This window comes from Mastomys coucha, unplaced genomic scaffold (assembly GCF_008632895.1).
Source record: "Mastomys coucha isolate ucsf_1 unplaced genomic scaffold, UCSF_Mcou_1 pScaffold22, whole genome shotgun sequence".
In the NCBI taxonomy this organism is placed as follows: domain Eukaryota; kingdom Metazoa; phylum Chordata; class Mammalia; order Rodentia; family Muridae; genus Mastomys; species Mastomys coucha.
In genome coordinates, this window is record NW_022196905.1 from 95586016 (window position 1) to 95594566 (window position 8551).

Here is an 8551-nt window from a genome sequence, read left to right on the forward strand (position 1 = left end):
TCCTTCTCCCTCTCTCTCTTTCCCCTTCCCCCCTTTCTCTTCTCTACGCTACTCTCTTAAGTCACCTCTCTTGCTTGTCTCTTCTCATGAGACTTGGGCATATCCTAGCTTTGTCTCATTCTGTCAGATCTTTCTCTGATTCATCACTTTGTCTACCCCTTTAGATGTCACTGTCAAACATGGCTGCTTCCTTCTACAAACCAAAATTATCTTCATTGTTTGAGATTATAGGTGTGTACTGAGAGTGTGTCTATATTCCAACCAGAGTGATTAAAGGTTTGTGGTTCCAGCCAGATCACATAGACCTTTGGATGTGATCCCTTACCAGAGCAGCCATGTTGCTGGATTAAAATTCCTCTGCATACAAAACTAGTGCTTTGCCCTAAATCTTGATTTTTCTTTTCAGACCCAAACACATCCTTCTTCTACACTGTATTATCAGTGTAGTGCTTACTCACAGATAAGCAATAGAGAAACTAGAATTGTTAATTACACAGGTTTTTTTCCTCAGTAGGAGGAACTGACACCTGCTCACCTGGAAGGCTGGACTGAGTTGTTCAATAACCTGGTGATTTGCATTAGTCTACAAAACTATGGTGGCTATTCATGGTTGTCAACTTGACTATATCTGGAATAAACTACAAACCAGAATTGGAGCACATGCCTGTGATCCAGATCTTAAGCTGGAAGACACAGGTTTCTGACCTGGATCTTGACATGGAGATTTAGATGCATAGTGGCCATGAAAAGCTTAGGCCAAGGTGAGTTAGTACGAGCCTTTAAGTGTAGCATTCAGGGAACAGCACCATATACATCCCCAACTTCAAGGTCAATCTACAGAACAAGTTTCAGGACAGCCAAGATTATTAGGCAGAGAAGGAATGGGAAAACAGAAGCCTGGTGATAATGTAATAGAACAAGGGGCCATGATCCAACCCCAGCAAGCAGCAGAACTAGGCAGCTTCAGCCATGTGACTCTGGCTTTAGAGTGAAAAATAGAAGAGATTTCTGGGACAATTGATGCTGGTTAGCTAGAACTAGCATCACTGAGGTGAAGTCTTCTGGGGAGTGCTTTCTGAGAACACAAAGAATCTGTGTTCCAAAGGTAGCCAAGGTTATACCTCGTGCTGCAGCTGGACTTGGTAGTATGTAGGAGTCACCCAGGTTTTGAAGGCATGAAGGGGTCATGAAGAGCAGCTGAGGCTTGGCACTATGGGAGGCCATGGAAGGTCATTGGTGAAGGTGCAGCCTCAGTTGCAATTGATGACCCAGGACTGAAGGGGTCATGCAAAGGAGTTGAGGCTTAGCACCATGAAGGAAGCCTATGCGATAATATTGGTGAAGTATAGTTCCTGTGGAAGACCCCAGCATTTTGGATATGCCAGTACCATGGGATGATCACCTAGAACAGCAGGGGCAGGGGAGTGGCTCTGCCGTGGGCCAACCTAGTCGGGGTCCCTCAACCTGGGGAGAATCAGGGTTCCTGTACTCAGGTGGGCAAGGATTCGGTGAGTGACAGACACACACAAACAAAAGAGAGTGCTGAATCTGAGTATAATTTCTCAAAGTAAGCATCAGACTTTTATACAAAAGAAATACAGAAGAAATAAGGAAGAAATAAGGAAGTTAGGTAATACAACAGTCAAGGTACATCAAGGTCATCTGATACATAATGATTCTTTAAACAAAACAGAAAATGTGTACATGAAAATCGTCAGGAACTAGGCAGTGGACACAACTGAGATAAAGTCAGCCTTATCTGAAGTAGTCTAGTTCCTTCTTAAACCACACCACCTTCTTCCTAGACCCTTGTAAATTCCTGTATATGGGAGTGACTCAGCTGTTGGTCTAGGTATTTGGGGAGGACCTCCATTTACCAGAGGAGCCCACCAACTTTCTTCTATTAAGTAATGTAGTCTGCAATACATGACTGTAGTGAGAATTCTAAGTTCACTTTGTTGAATTTGCCCTGGGATTATTAACTCTCATCCAGTAAACTGCAATGCCTGAGTTCTTCCACTATCTCTCTTTCAACACTGGAGCCATTTCATCTGAATAAGTAACATTCTTTATGAAATTCTAAGCCCAGTGTCAGCTCAGCATTGACTAGGATGTTGGAACACTGGTGGAGGCCAGGAAACAATGCGCAATCTAACTTGACGATTTGTCAAATCATTCCTTGGGGGCACCTCTATACCTATAATAGAACAATACTGAAAAAAAGCATGCAAAACCCTCCATTGACTATTGCAAAGACAAATCTGGGCCACGTCCAAGTTATGGGACGCCAAGGACCTCCAGGACACCAGTTTCCTTGAAACTTTTTGCCTCGGGACTGTGACCAAGCTTTTGGACTTGTCACACAGACTCCACTGGAGTGGATGTGGCATGGATCAACCTGAGCTTAGAGTTCTGCTACAGAGGGGAGAACTGGAGAAGTGATACCAGCCCTTGGGGGGGAGCCCAGAAGATCATGTGTAGATCCCAGACATTAGAACAAGAAGCTATAAAGTTGAAGTTGCTTTGGATACCACAAGATGTTAGAGATGTCAGAGCCATGGAATACCTGCCAAGGAAAGCTGTGAACAGGGAGTGGAAGCAGCCCAGGAGAAAGACGTTTGCTATATTCAACAAAGATGAAAAAGGGGTTGGAGATTTGAAGACTGCTTTGACATCAGACATGGAGGTGCAGAGTTTGGAGTTTGCCCAACTGGTTTCCTGTCTTGCTTTGAGGATTACAGTTAAGTGATTGGATGAATCTCAGAAGAGACATTGAATTTTGGACTTTTAACATTGTTGAGACTGCTATAGACTATGGGGGGTGGAAGTTAGACTAAATGTATTTTTTATTATTCTATGACTAGGTATGGCCCCTATAGACTCATATGTTTGAACAAGCCTATGGGGGCCAGGGAATGGAATGGGATGGTTTGTAATATGCTTGGCACTATTGGTAGGTGTGACTTTGTTGGAGTAGGTGTGTCACTGTGGACATGGGCTTTGAAACCCTTATCCTAGCTGCCTGGAACTTAATCTTCTACTAGCAGCCTTCAGATGAAGATATAGAACTTTCAGCTCCTCCTACACCATGCCTGTCTGGATGTTGCCATGCTTCCACCTTAATTATAATGGATTAAACCTCTGAACTTGTAAGACAGCCACAATTAAATGTTGTCCTTATAAGACATGCCTTGGTCATGGTGTCTGTTCACAGCAGTAAAATCCTAACTAAAACAGCAGTCCTCACTCAAATTCCTCCCAGAATCCTGAGCACTATTTCTCAGTCAATAGAACTCATCCTATGCTTATTACAAACCCTTTCACTCTAGGCCCTTGTATTGGACAGTTTCTCAATCAATAGAATCCATTCTAGGGTAAAGGTCACAGATGCTTTGCAAAAGAGATGTAGCCACCCCCTAAAGTTTGTTGTGATAATTGCCACAAGAAAACTTTTTTCCCCAGAGTTTTACCTTAAGTATATAAAAAATAAACTATTTGGTGTCAGATTCCAGAAGTTTGGATCAGCCAAGCTTACTAGGTCATGCTGAGCCATGTTTCCTATCTTACTTTGCCCAAATCATTTCCCTAAAGCTTTTGATGCTGTGGGGACTCCCATAACCCAGGAATAGGTAAGGCCAAGTCTAGAGTCACTGGGATCTTGCATAATCTGGAATTCATCTGAGAGGAGAGAGATAGGTAATGGAAGCTTGCATAGCATATACAGATGAGAATTCAGACATTTAAGAAACAGGTTTTCAGGCTAGTGTTAGATATTGAAATACCCTGGGACTTGCTGGCCAGCCAATCAAGCCAAATTCTGGAGCCCCAGGTATAGTGAGAGACTCTGTCTGTAAAGAAGGGAGGAAGGAAGGGGCAGAGGGAGGGAGAAAGGGAGAGAGAGGGAGGGAGGGAAGGAGAGAGAGAGAGAGAAAGAGAGAGAGAGAGAGAGAGAGAGAGAGAGAGAGAGAGAGAGAAAGCAGAGTGTTTGAGAAAAATACCTGACATCAGGCCTTAGCTTCCACATGCAAGTGAACACAATTGCACGTGCATCCCTGAACACATGCACACACATCCGCAAACATCTGCACACATACCCAAATACATACATACACTTACTTAAACACAGGCACACATTGACATTTTCAGAAAAATCTACTAATAAGAAAACCACTGGTTTCAGCTCAGGGCTCAGGCTCTGAAGAAAGCAACAGAACTAAGACTTGGGCTTTCCAAATAGGACTTGGCAAGTTGCTTAGGAACAGGGGATGTGAAGGGATAGATCCTATAGAAACAGGGGCCCAGGAGAGAGTCTAATTTCTGAATCTAAGTCTCAAATTCACTAATTAGACAAGAATAAAAACCAACCAACACTCCACGGCCCTTGTCAAAACTGTCCCAGAGCCAATGAGCTGTTTGTCTCCACTTGATAGACATTTTCAAGGGTCTGCAGGGTCTCCCAGGAAGATGAGCCATCCCAGAAGAAAACAGTACTGTCCCAAACAAAACAAACTGTGCTGAGTGTTCTAAGTGTTCTATCAGCCAATAGGTGTATTTCTAGATAGGTGTATTTCTGGGTGTTCTGAGTGTTTTATCAGCAGATAGGTGTATTTCTGGGTGTTCTGAGTGTTTTATCAGCTGATAGGTGTATTTCTGGGTGTTGAGTGTTCTATCAGCTGATAGGTGTATTTCTGGGTGTTCTGAGTGTTCTATCAGAAGATAGGTGTATTTCTGGGTGTTCTGAGTGTTTTATCAGCCGATAGGTGTATTTCTGGGTGTTCTGAGAGTTCTATCAGCAGATAGGTGTATTTCTGGGTGTTCTGAGTGTTCCATCAGCAGATAGGTGTATTTCTGGGTGTTCTGAGTGTTCTATCAGCAGATAGATGTATTTCTGGGTGTTCTGAGTGTTCTATCAGCAGATAGGTGTATTTCTGGGTGTTCTGAGAGTTCTATCAGCAGATAGGTATATTTCTGGGTGTTCTGAGTATTTTATCAGCCGATAGGTGTATATCTGGGTGTTCTGAGTGTTCTATCAGCAGATAGGTGTATTTCTGGGTGTTCTGAGAGTTCTATCAGCCGATAGGTGTATATCTGGGTGTTCTGAGTGTTCTATCAGCAGATAGGTGTATTTCTGGGTGTTCTGAGAGTTCTATCAGCAGATAGGTGTATTTCTGGGTGTTCTGAGTGTTCTATCAGCAGATAGGTGTATTTCTGGGTGTTCTGAGTGTTCTATCAGCAGATAGGTGTATTTCTGGGTATTCTGAGTGTTCTATCAGCAGATAGGTGTATTTCTGGGTGTTCTGAATGTTTTATCAGCAGATGGCTGTACCTTTAAGACAGTACTGTCATGAGGGACCTGTCCCACAATAAAATCAGCAGGCCATAAGTTAGAACAGTGGCAGAAGAGCATAAAAAGTTTGGGGAAAGCAAACCCAATTATGAATTCTGAATCAATAAAATTGGAAAGGTGATTGGATGTGTGGGGATCACAGAGAATCAGCACACCTTCTTGAACTACCTATTGTTTCCCAGAGAGATGAGATAGCATCCTGACAGTCATGTGACTCCCATGGTGCTGCGGAGCATGATCTTTTCAGATAGCCTCTGCCTAGTAAGTACTCATACTCAGAAAATAAAGATTTCATGGCTGAATTCTCAAAAATGTTATAGCCAATATTTTCCTTTTGAAAGCCATATTACATGTATTACACATAATGAAGTATTCCAAGTAGTGAAATAAAAGCAATGAGAACCCTGGCATTAAAAAAAAAAAAACTCAACTTTTTTTTTAAAGATTTATTTATTTATTTTTATGTATATGAGTACACTGTAGCTATATAGATGGTTGTGAGCCACCATGTGGTTGCTGGATTTGAACTCAAGACCTTCAGAAGAGCAGTCAGTGCTCTTAACTGCTGAGCCATCTCTCCAGCCCACTCTCAACTTTTTAATTAACATCTTTAATTTTAATTAATGTGTTAATAGTTTTTAATTAATATCTTTTCTATTTCTATTGTGATAGAAATCACAGAGCCAGTGGATTGCCATGGTCATAATGGCACTCTATGTCATGAATTTAAAAACTAATAATTCCAGGATGGTAAATTTAGTGGAATGGTAACAGAAGGACTCTGCACTCAATTTTCAGAGCAGTTTAGGTTTACAGGGATGACATGAGATACACATACAGAAAACCCCTGTGGACTCTATGCCTCCCACATACTTCCTCCTATCAGTAATTTCTTGTGTGTCTATTATAATTGGTGAGCCAATAAGACTAACACATCATTATCAGGATTCACTCTTGGCATTGAGCAGTACCATTGGTTTTGAAAAATGGTTAACATTGTGGTGGTGTACTCATTTTTATTTTTTTCTCCCTAAAGAGTTCATTTTATATCCTGACAACTGTGTTCACATCAAAAGAAAGCAGACAGAATTAGTCTCCTGGAAGTTCTTCTTGCTGGGGGAAAAAAAAGGCACTGATGTTAGAATTCAGTAGCAAAAAATGTGCCTTGAGCTGATTTTTATTAAGTTTATAGAAGCATTGATTTTTTTTAAGCTGAGGCTCATACAACCAAGAAAATTATGTCTGTTTGTGGTTAAATATACTTTGGTTCTGAATGCAGACTATCTACCCCAACAAAAGCAGGTATGCACCAATTTCCAGCACAGTGGTTTTTGTTTTCTTGTAAGTGCAGAGTAGATTTAGTTCACAAAAGAAAATAGTGGGGAAACCTATTTAAAAATAATATCAAAGAAGCTTAAACCTTTTCAGGTAACATCAGCTTTAAAAAAATCTAATTAACTTGTTTGTCATGTGAACTACAGTATTGATAGAAAACTGTCTTGCCTCAGAGCCCAGCAGACTGGTTTGTGAGATAAAGAAGCTATTATTCTTGTCATCTATTATTCTTGTCCATCCTTGCTTTGCTTCCAGCCTTCCTAGCCCTGCTTTGCTGCAGAGCCCCAGAAGCCAGACAACAACATGAAGGTACCATGGATTATCCTGAGTTCTGCCTAGAAATGCAATTCTTTACTCGTCTGTAACAACTCCTATCTAAATTAAGCGGCTAGTCTCACCTCTAATGGACTGGCCTTTACACTGCTCAGAATGCAAGCTCACTAAGGCAGACAAGAGGCCAAAGCTGTGAGCCCAAAGGTAGGCAACCAAATTTTAAAAACATTCTTTTCATAAATGCAGTCTCAACCGTCACCACTAAGTAAAGTTTACCAACAGTATAAAGGCTATTTTTTGACAATCATGGTGAAAAGTTTTTGTAATCACTCAAGTGGTGAACAATAAGGTAAATAAAGATAGCGCCTGAAGATAGATAGCATCCTAACATCAAAAAGAGTAATAGAGTTAGTAACATCGTCCAAACTTGCAGCAGCATCTAATCTGGCATTCTTAAACCAGATACTTACATCATTAACTAGCATAGACAGCTAATGCCAAGTCTCAAACTCTAATGGATTTTCCAAATTAATACCAGCAAGAAAATCCATCAAATATCCTAAACATGCCATTTAACATTTGTTGCAACATTGTACCAAGAGAGAGAGAAAGAACTATTAGGTGTCTCTATTAACAGAGACAGCTTAGAAGTCTGTCCAGGGATGAATGGATAAGAAAAACATATGTACCATTAAAAAAATGTGATTTGTCAAATTATGAAAATGGAAAATGATGCTAGTAATTAAAATCAGCATATTTCTTATAGTATACAAGATAACTAAAAGATTTTCACTTTAACCATTAAAGTTAATAGGAAATACACATGTATAGTAAAAGATGTTGAATTTATCACAGATCTTGTTTAAATCACAGCTAGGATGGTTCCTGTCTGGGTGGCCTTAGCAGATATCATGACCTCTCCATTTCCCAAATTAGGCTCAGACACAACAAAGACTCATCAGAGAGAGATTAGATAATGTAACTGACCACGGCAATGACAGTCCTTGGCTTGGGTAGTCATTGTCAATACTGAACAGTTAACTGAATCGGTATCTCATGAGAGGGATGTAACCCTCACTGGAATTCTCCTTGCTTACATTGACTGAGTAACCCCTTGTACCATCCATCAACCCAGGAGCACCCCCTTCCTGTGACTGGGGCTGAGTACCCACACACACAACCCACTGACCCAGCAGCACCTCCTTTCTGTGACTGGGAGGCCTGAAAGTATAAACACAAAAGGAGAAGTAGTTGATCACATGCTTGCTTATGTTGAAGGGACTTTAAAGTCTTTAAAGAACCAATAACTAACACGGAGAAATGTGAGACTCCCTATAGTCTTTAGTAGAGAGAGACATTATGTTTCCCCATAGCTATGAACTATTAGATATCTCTATTAATAGGGACAGCTTGGATGTCCTTCAAGATGTGAATGGATAAGAAGACCATATGTGACTTTCTAAGGTGGGACAAGCCAGGAGACACAGGTCACAGAGGCAGCAGAGCAGCTAGCACAGGGTCCTTCCTGCCTCCATCTACACCTAGGAGGTGTGCCTGTTCCACAGTCCTCTGTGTACCTTTCCAGCCAGGGGAGAG